The 9,939-nt window shown below is 40.8% G+C and overlaps 1 pseudogene; it reads right to left on the reverse strand.

The window, feature by feature from the left end:
* Positions 1 to 970: 970 nt before the first annotated feature.
* LOC106734003 (ferritin light chain pseudogene) overlaps positions 971 to 9,939 on the reverse strand; it is a 22,410-nt pseudogene continuing 13,441 nt past the window's right edge.

Consider the following 9,939-nt stretch of genomic DNA (forward strand, 5'->3'; position numbering starts at 1 on the left):
TTCTTCCATGAGTGTGAGAGGCAGAAAGGGAAGGTGAGACACCACCTCCAAAAGGGTCTTGATGCTGTGATTCAACCCAGCTTCAGCCAGTCTTAGATCTTGGGCATGTGTCTGATTGGTGTACTCAGGGAGGCCTCTGGACATGAATCAGGAAAATTCCTATGTGGTTTGACCTCATAGAGTGTTTGCTGCTGCACCACTGTCTGTTTCCAGTGGCTAAATTTATTTAATTTCTCAACACCTCAGTTTTCTCATTTGCAAGATGGAGATAGTAGCTTTTTTAAAAAAATATCTATTTTATTTATTTATTATTATTATTTTAAAGTTTGCTAAAGGGCATATGTGCTGACTAGAGAGAGAGAGAGAAGGTGAGAAAACAAGCCTCATATGTGCTCACTAGAGAGAGAGAGAGAGAAGGTGAGAAAACAAGCCACCAGGTCTGGGATTCAAATCTCAGTTGGCTATGTAGGAATTCATCACCTGAACCACCATATCACCTCCTGGCCCCTATAGCTTCTAATTGATAGGGTTATGAGTAGTAAGTGAAACAATGTGTATAATTGGTTTAGTATATATGGTACATATATATACTATATATATGGTGCTGTATATACATGTCAGAAAATCATGATCTAATTTCTGTGCAAAAATGTGTCATGACTTTTTTGACAACCCTATATATGGACATATAGCATATATATAATAAATGGTAGTATCCCTCCCCCCTTCAGGATTCTTATATATCTTTGAAATAGCTATGTTTACCAAAATAGACCAAAATAAAAAGAATAAACTATGAGGCATGGTTTACTTATTTGTTGCTGTAAAAAGCTTTATTTCTATTTGGTCCAAGACGTAGGAGAGATCTCCAGGGTGGTTAAACAGCTGTCAGGGAGGGGCTCAGACAGAAGCTCTGATACTGGAAGATGCCACAGAGAAGACCCTCAAGGCCACTGGGCTCTGGAGGTACTTAGCCATGCTTCAGGGTGAGCATTTCAAAGAGGGGCCTCCCAGCCCATCTTGGGGGCCCACTAGTCTATGGAGGTTAGTCAGGTGGTTGCCCAATTTCTTGATGAGTTTTAACTGCTCATTTAGGAAGTGGGTTTCCAGGAAGTCACAGAAATGGGGATCTGTGTGGGCAGAACCTAGGGCATGGAGATCCAAAAGAGCCTGGTTGAAACTCTTCTCCAGGGCTGGGGAAGCTTCATTGGTATCTAAGGTTTCTTCTGTCTCATCCTGAAATGGCTTTTGCATGTCTCAGAAAAAGGCTCAACCACCATCGTGGTTTTGCATCTTCAAGAAAGGCTCCATGCCCTTGTACTTCTCCTGGGTGAACTCAAAGAAGAAACAGACTATGTGCTCCAGAACCAAATTGTCATGGTGGAAATAGAAGTCCAGTGAGAAGTAGATGTAAGAGGCCCACAGATGCAAATTGACCATGCAGTTCATAGCAGCCTCCACCTCAGTGGAATAATTTTGACAAGTCTAGAAGCTCCTGGTTGGTCTGCAGTTAGGAGCTAAACACACAAAAAAATGATGTTGATTGGTCCGAGAAGCAGTAGATGGTCAAGAAGATGATCCCAGAGACTGAAACTAGAGGGGAGATTGAAGGGTGATTGGAGGCTAGAGAGTCCCTGGGTCTGTTCCATCCAGATACTGTCAAATCAAGAGACAGATCCACAGAACCTCCAGGTACACTGTCATGCATGGTTACTTTAAATAATTAGGGAGTAGCATTATTTTTTAAACTTAAAATAAATCTTCACTAATGAAATACATCTCTACCATTAACAATCATTATTTCTTGAGCTCTAAGAAAGCCCAAAGATTCTGAACATGTAAGTACTGAGGAGGTAGAGGAAATGTTAGAAAAGAGATTACTTAGAGAATCCAGAAATAAATCCCCAAATACACTGCCAACTGATCTTTGACAAAGGGCACAAGACAATGCAGTGGAGAAAGGAAAGTCTCTTCAGTAAATGGTGTTGTAAGAACTGGATATTCATCTGTAGAAAAATGAAACTGGATTCCTGTTTCTCACCTTGAATAAAAATCAACTCAAAATGGATCAAAGATTTAAATGTAAAGTCTCAAACAATAAAACTACTGGTGGAAAACATAGGGGATACTCTTGAAGACATTGAACTAGGCAATAATTTCTTTAATATGATCTCTAATGTACAGTCAATAATCCCCAAATAGAGAAGTAGTATTACATCAAGCTAAAAGTCTTCCACAACACAAAGGAAATAATAAATAGAGTAAGGAGACAACCCACAGATGGGAGAAAATATTTGCAAACAATGCTCCAGATAAGGGACTGATAACCAAAATATATAGGGAACTTAAGCTGCTCAACCACAAAAAACCCCCCAAATAATCCATTTAAAAAATGGGCAAATGAGATGATCAGACAACTTTCTAAGGCTAATGGCTAAAACCTGTATGAATAAATGTTCAATTTCTCTTACAAGGGAAATCAGATCACAACCTCAATAAGGTACCAATTAATCCCAGTCACAGTGGCTATGATAAAAAAAAAAAAAAAAAAAAAAAAAAAAAGCAATGAGTGCTGGTGTGGCAAAAAGAGAACCTTCCTACACTATTGGTGGGAATGTAAATTAGGACAACTACTATGGAAAACAATATGGAGTTTCTTCTGATATCTACAACTAGAATTACCATATGACCCAGTAATCTCACTTCTTCATATTTACCCAAAGGATTGGAAAACACTCAGTTGGAAGGACACTTGCATGTTCATGTTTATTGTAGCATTATTCGTAATTGTGAAGACATGGAATCAACCTAAGTGCCCAAGAACTGATAACTGGGTTGAGAAATTGTGGCACACATACACTATAGAGTATTATTCACCCATAAAGACCAATGAAACAGTCATTTTTCTCAATGTGGTGGAATATGGAAGAACTACTGCTAAGTGAAGTAAGCCAGGTTTTAAAAGACAAACACTGTATAATCTCTGTTTAATATATACTGAATGTCTATATTCTATGGCAGAAATTGAAAGACTGAAAAATATAATATTAAGAAGGATAAGAGTAGAGGGACCAACAATTGGCATAATGGCTGTGTCGCTGGACTCCCATGTAGTCGAGTGTGGTTTGAGTCCTGGACCCAGTGGCTTAAACTCACACCAGGCACATGTGCATGTGTGCCCAAGATCCTGAGAGGAGAATCGAGGAGAAGGGATTGTGGCGTGGCCATCCCCCCTGGGGGGGGTGATTTCTTGCTTTCTGTCTCTCTGTCTCTCTCTGTCTTTCTGGTGAGTGCATGCACCCTGTAGCAAAAACCTCTCCAAAATAAAGAAGGATACGTGTAGATATCAGAATCTGTAAGGGAGGGTAAGGGATAGGAGAGAGTGGGTGAGAGAGGCAAAAGGAAGAAACACTCAACAGACCCAAGAGTGTAAAATTCTCTATTGAAAATGATGTACATGAGGGTCATCAGGTAGTACAGTTGTTAAGGCGCCTGACTCCCATGTTGCTGTGATTTGAGTCTTGGACCCAGCTGCTTGAAATTCACACTGGCTGTGGGTGTGTGCATGTCCAAAATCCCAAGAGGAGAATGGAGGAAAAAGGATTGCCCCTTCCCTGGGGGCTTATTCTCTGGCGAGCACATGCATTCTATAGCAAAAATTTCTCTCTCTCTCTCTCAAAAAAAAAGATATACACTGTAATATCCTTGATTTGATTGTCAAAAGAGGGGAAAAAAAGGAACCAGCAGTTAGCGTAATGGCTATGTTGCTGGATTCCCACGTAGTCGACCATGGTTCGCGTCCCGGACCCGGTGGCTTAAAACTCATGCTGGGCGCGTGTACGTGCGTGCCCAAGATCCTGAGAGGAGAATGGAGGAAAAGGGATTGCGGCATGACCATCCCCCCTGGGGGGTGATTTCTCGCTTTCTGTCTCTCTATCTCTCTCTGTCTGTCTGGCGAGTGCACGCGCCCTATAGCAAAAACTTTTCCAAAAAATAAATGGGGAAAAAAAGATTACTTAGAGGCATAGGTTGGTAGCTTTTAAAAAATGAAACTTAAAACTTTCCCAGCTGTAGGAGAAGGCAAGGCTGTTTTAAATTTTAAAATTTGGTTTCAGTGTTCCCATCTTTTGCAAAATTGCCTCCCTTACTAGCCTGCCAAGGTAATGGAAATTCCCGTTCCTTCGATTTAAGGCCCAGTGTCTCTTGAATGCAAATTGCATTTTCAAGAGTAACAGTACATTAATCTGATAATACTCATTAACTCTTATTTTTAAATAATGATTTCTTTATTTGATTTTATTTGTTATTATTATTTATTTTTAAACTTGACCAGAGAGAGAAAGGGAAAGTGAGAAAGTAAGCCACCAGGTCCAGGACTCAAACCATAGTCAGCCATGTGAGTATCCAGCACCCTAACCACCACTCTACCCATTAGCCCCAATTCTCACTAATTCTTTCAGATTAGATTATATTAGATTAGCTAGGTGTTACCTTGGAAAATACAGTGCTTTGCCCTGAGGGAATAGAACACAGAGCAGCTAACTTGACGGAAAGGAGTGTGGGTTTCACTGGGGTCTTTGGCAGCCCAGGGCATTGGGGGGGGGGGGACAGAAGAGACCTGCTAGTTAACGATTTAGCCACTGCTTATTCTGACTGGGAGAGGTCCAGACTCCAGGTCCTCGCCACCTTTAGATCTCACTCAATTTATCCTAAGCTTGTGCTCAGACAAAAAAGAAAACTGCTTCTCTTTTGCACTGAAACAAGGAAAGCTGGTTTTGACTGCAGAGTTTTGATAACCTCAATAGTGCCACCTTCTTGCCAGCCTCTCTCCCATATCCTGTTTGGAGAACACTCATCCTGAAAAAAAGAAAAGACATTGATCTAGTTGTTAGAGGTGAGCCTAGTGAGCCTAAATGCCCCTAGTGGCTGCGTTGGGACATTTAGGCAGAGATAACCTAGTAAGCTTTCCCCTTCCTCACTTTAATGATGACTAAGTCACCTGAAGCAAACATTACATAAGCCTTATCTGAATATCATGGGAAATCCTGAGATGATGAACGATGAGACTTAACTGAAGAGTAAGCTATGACTTTGTTTCATTTTAATAGCTTGTGCTGACTGGGAATCTTAAATTTTTTTGAACATCTTTAGTGATATTTTACTGGCTAACCTATTGGATGGGTTGGAGCACGAGGCCTGGTTCCTGTTTTAAAAGCAGTATATAAGGTCTGCCTACTGCTACAACAGAAGCTCTGTGCAGGTCACAGTGCATTGTAAAGCTGGAGGCCAAAATTTAATTCTGCAGCCCCTTCAGGTCCTGGACTTTGCTCTAGGCTGGTGAATAACTGCCAGGGGTTCTCGTTCCTTTGCCAGCTCTTGGCAGCCAGGTGTTCTTCCGTTTTAAATCTAAAATAAACTAAAGAATATCTGCTTGCAATGCCTTGTGACAAAGTGATGCTGACAGATGACAAAGGGCAGGGACAAGGCTAAATTGAGGTCTAGCTGGTTTTAGACTTCAGCCCTGCCTAGAACGTCAGCTCATAGCCAGTGTCCTCAGCCATGACAATCCAAACATATTAGATCTGTGTTTGGAGGCTTATCCTGTGTCCAGATCTGGGGAGGGGCTCAAGGAGAGAGGGAGATGGGGAAGAAGATGTGTTGGGACTATTCAGAAGACTAAGCATTGCAAGGTTACATGCACATTATAAGACCATATTTACATGTGATACAGACATCAAAAGATAAAACTAGAATAAAAAAAAATTTTGGGGGGGAGTTTTTTTTTTTTTTTTGCCATAGGGCGCGTGCACTCACCAGACAGACAGAGAGAGACAGAGAGACAGAAAGCGAGAAATCACCCCCCAGTGGGGATGGCCATGCCGCAATCCCTTTTCCTCCATTCTCCTCTTGGGATCTTGGGCACGCACACACACGCATCTGGTGTGAGTTTTAAGCCACCGGGTCTGGGATGAGAACCGCGGTTGACTACGTGGGAGTCCAGCGACATAGCCATTATGCTAACTGCTGGTCCCTGAATAAAAAGAGATTTTGAGGAGTCACTTAGTGTTTCCTGGTACTATTATATATAGTATGTATGTATTTTATAACTTTAATGTGTACAACATGATACTTCAATATGTGTATACATAGTGATTACTGTTAAAGCAAATTAACATATCCATTATTTCACAGATACTTATTTTGTGTGTGTGTGTGTGTGTGTGTGTGTGTGTGTGAGAGAGAGAGAGAGAGAGAGAGAGAGAGGGAGAAAGAGAGGTGAAAGTACCTAAAATTCGGTCTTGGAAAATTTCCAGTATACAGTACAATACTGTTAGCTATAGTCCTCATGCTATCCATTAGATCTCTAGGATGACTTATGCAAGTACAACTTTCTAATCTTTGTTCTTCACCTTTCCTTTTCTCCCTACCTTGGTAATCACTGTTTTATTCTTTGTTTTTATTCTAGGTATTTGATTTTTTCTTCTTTTTTTAAGTTTCCACATGTGAGATCATGATTTTTTTTTTCACTTAGCATAAAGCCATCTAATTCATTCCTGAGGACCAGTAGATGGCATAATGGTTACATTGATGGACTCCCACATTGTTGACCGTGGTTTGAGTCCTGGACTTGGTGGCTTAAAAATACACTGGGCTGCGTGTGTGTGCGCTCAAAATCCCAAGAGGGTGCGTGTGTGTGCGCTCAAAATCCCAAGAGGAGAATGGAAGAAAAGGGATTACAATGTGGCCATCCCCCCCTGGAGGGGGTAATTTCTTGCCTTCTGTCTCTCTGTCTCTCCAGTGAGTGCATACATCCTATAACAAAAATCTGAAAAAAAAGAGATGGTTAAATTTATCCTTGATACTGCAAATGGCAAATTCTCTGGTATTTTTTTTAGATCCAAGAGTCTTCTGAGCAATTATTAGAGATAACTTCCCCAGGGACCAGCAGTTGGTGTAATGCCTATGTCGCTGGACTCCCATGTAGTCAACTGTGGTTTGAGTCCCAGACCTAATGGCTTAAACTCACGCCAGGCACGTGTGTGTGTATGCCCAAGATCCCGGGAGGAGAATGGAGGAGAGGGGATTGCGGCATGGCCATCCCCCCTGGGGGTGATTTCTCACTTTCTCTGTCTTTTTGGCAAGCACATGCACCTTATAGTAAAAAACTCTCCAAAAAACAAACAAACAAACAAAAACGAAAAAGAAAAAAGAAATAACTTTCCCAAACCGAAGCCTGTATATAGAAGTCCTACAGTAGCCCTGGAAGAAAACTGAACAGTAGAGTTAGAGTTAGGGCTTAGACCCAGAGGCCGACAGGTTCTTGCTAACTTTAAGATTCTCTGAACTATTCCAGGCTTGTATGATGAAACTTTCTAACTAGCTTTGCAGGTAATTTTTACAAATTACATTGCTTACCATTGCTATTCCTCCTCCTTGGGGATGGCTCTCTTTGGTGCATGGAGTTACTGTAGAAATACACATGTTTGAGCTCTCTTGGGCAAATCTTGCAGAAAGACTGAAGGCAATTTAGTTAAAACCTTTGTACACTGTTGCTGGATGTGATCATTATATACTAAGAAGGGTCAGGCCAAGTGTTATTACCTTTGATTAGTTCTCCCTCTAGGAGGAATCTTCTAAATTCATTTAAAGCAGAATGGCTCATTGTTTGTTGGAAGAAACATTATATAAATCGTGGAGAAGGGAAAGGTCCCTCAAAAAACTTTTTATGTGTTTATTAAAAATAAAAATTCTAGGGGCCAGCAGGTGGTGTGGTGGTTAAGGTGCTGGACTCCCACATGGCTATGGTTCAAGTCTCAGACCTGGAGGCTTGCTCTCTCACTCTCTCTCCTTTTCTTGCCAAATTAAATAATAATAATAATAATAATAAATAGAATTAAATAAATATATTAAAAAAATAAAAAATCTGAGACCAGGAGATGTCATAATAGTTACATTGCTGGACTCCCACATGGCTGACTGCCGTTCGAGTCCCAGACCTAATGGCTTGCTTTCTCACTTTCCCTCTCTCTCACTCTGTACCTCTCTGGTCAAATTAAAATAAATAAATAAATTGAAATAAAATAATTCTTAAGGAAAAAAACCAAAAAAACCAAACAAATCACACTAGCACATGTGTGTGTGGTCCCAAAATCCTGAGAGGAGAATGGAGGAAATGGGATTGTGGCACGCCATAGCCCCGGAGAAGAGGGTGATTTCTTGCTTTCTGTCTCTCTCTGGCAAGCTCATGTACCCTATAGCAAAAATCTCTCTCTCTCTAAAAAAAAAAAAAAAAGAAAGAAAGTGCTGATTATATAGGTTGAATTCATGAGGACTGGAGAAAGTAGGTTTTCAATAGAAATATTTTATTAAATGCAAAGAAGGATGAGGTAGATGGTAGTGGAGTGGTAGAATGCAATGCTCTGTCAGGCTGACCCACGTGGGAAGGTGCTAGGTTCATGTTTGGAGACCTTCCTGAGTATACTAGCCATGCACATGCCCATGATCTGGGGCTAGCTAAAGCTAGTTAGAAGTGGGTGGTGGCATGAAGACCCTGGTGAGGATGTTAGTTTTCTATTTCTTTGTCTCACACTCATGGAAGAAATAAAAAAAGAACCCCAAAACCTAAAAACCTTAAACGCAAAGATGGGGATTACTGTAGGGCTAATTTATTGCCTATTATGGTACCCTCACCAGAGGACATCTACTTCAACATCACAACTTCTTTCAAATGCTTAAGAATAAAAATGGCCATTCAGGGCCAGCCAGTGTCATGGTAGTTAATGTGGCTGCATGATGCTGACTGTGCAATTCAAGTCCTGGAATTTGCAGTTTGAAAAACACACTGGGCTTATGTGCACGTGTGCCTAAAATCCTGAGAGGAGAATGGAGGAAATGGGATTGCAGTGTGGCCATCCTCCCCAAGCGATCCTTTCTCACTCACTCCTCCATCTCTATCTTGCAAGTGCACACACCTGTTAGCACATTAAAAAAAACAAAACAATAATAACCAAACCAAAACAAGACAAAAATGGCCATTCAGCCTCTTTATATATATTATTATTATAAGTATTTAACTCTTCCAGAGTCATTATAAGGTAGATTTTTATTGACCCATTTTACAGATGAAGCTCAGAGAAGTATCTTGTTGAAGATGTCCTAGCAAAGAAGTGAAGGATTTTCTACACTCCCTCTGTCTTCTCTGTTCTTTTGACTCTGACCATTTTACTTCCTTCCACTGTCTCTGGCTCTCACCAACATTAACCTAATTCTTTAGACAAGCTTCTTGCTGGCTACCATGATTCTCCCAGACTTGTGTGTTTTCAGACATTGTATCTTCCTCCTGCTATTCAAAGGAAAAGCAACTTCTCCCAGCTCTGGTTTTGAGAACTTTTTTCTTTGGGACTTAGTTTTCTCCTTGGTAAAAGGGAGATAGTTGCCAGATAGTTGTTTGTTGCTCATCTCCCATCTTGGCCGATGTGTCTCCTCTCCAGGCACTTGAGTCCGGCCTATGAGATACTTCCAGCAGGTGAAACCTCTGGGAAAGAAGTACATGGAGAACCTAGGGCTCAGAAAGCCTTCATTTCTGACTCTTAAGATGCTCTTCTTGTTGCCACCCTAAACTTATGACAGTCATTCCTGCCCAGAGTCCCCAACCTTCCGTTGTGTTTTCTCTCTCCTAGTCCCTGAATCTCATCTTTACCATTTAGGAGATATATGACCTTGGCCAAACAGCATACCTTTTTGAGCTCCAATTTTCTCATCTGTGAGAAAAAAATGGGTTGATAGTATCTGTCTTGTATAGATGAGTTGTGAGATTGAATAAGTTAATATTTTACAGGAAAACATCTGACAACAAGTAGACTGTTGGTTCATTTTAGTTTCCATCTTGGTTGACTTTGGCCTTAGAAATAGTAATCTTTTAAAAAAGTTTATTTATTC

This window comes from Tupaia chinensis, unplaced genomic scaffold (assembly GCF_000334495.1).
Source record: "Tupaia chinensis unplaced genomic scaffold, TupChi_1.0 Scaffold147123_1, whole genome shotgun sequence".
NCBI lineage: Eukaryota > Metazoa > Chordata > Mammalia > Scandentia > Tupaiidae > Tupaia > Tupaia belangeri.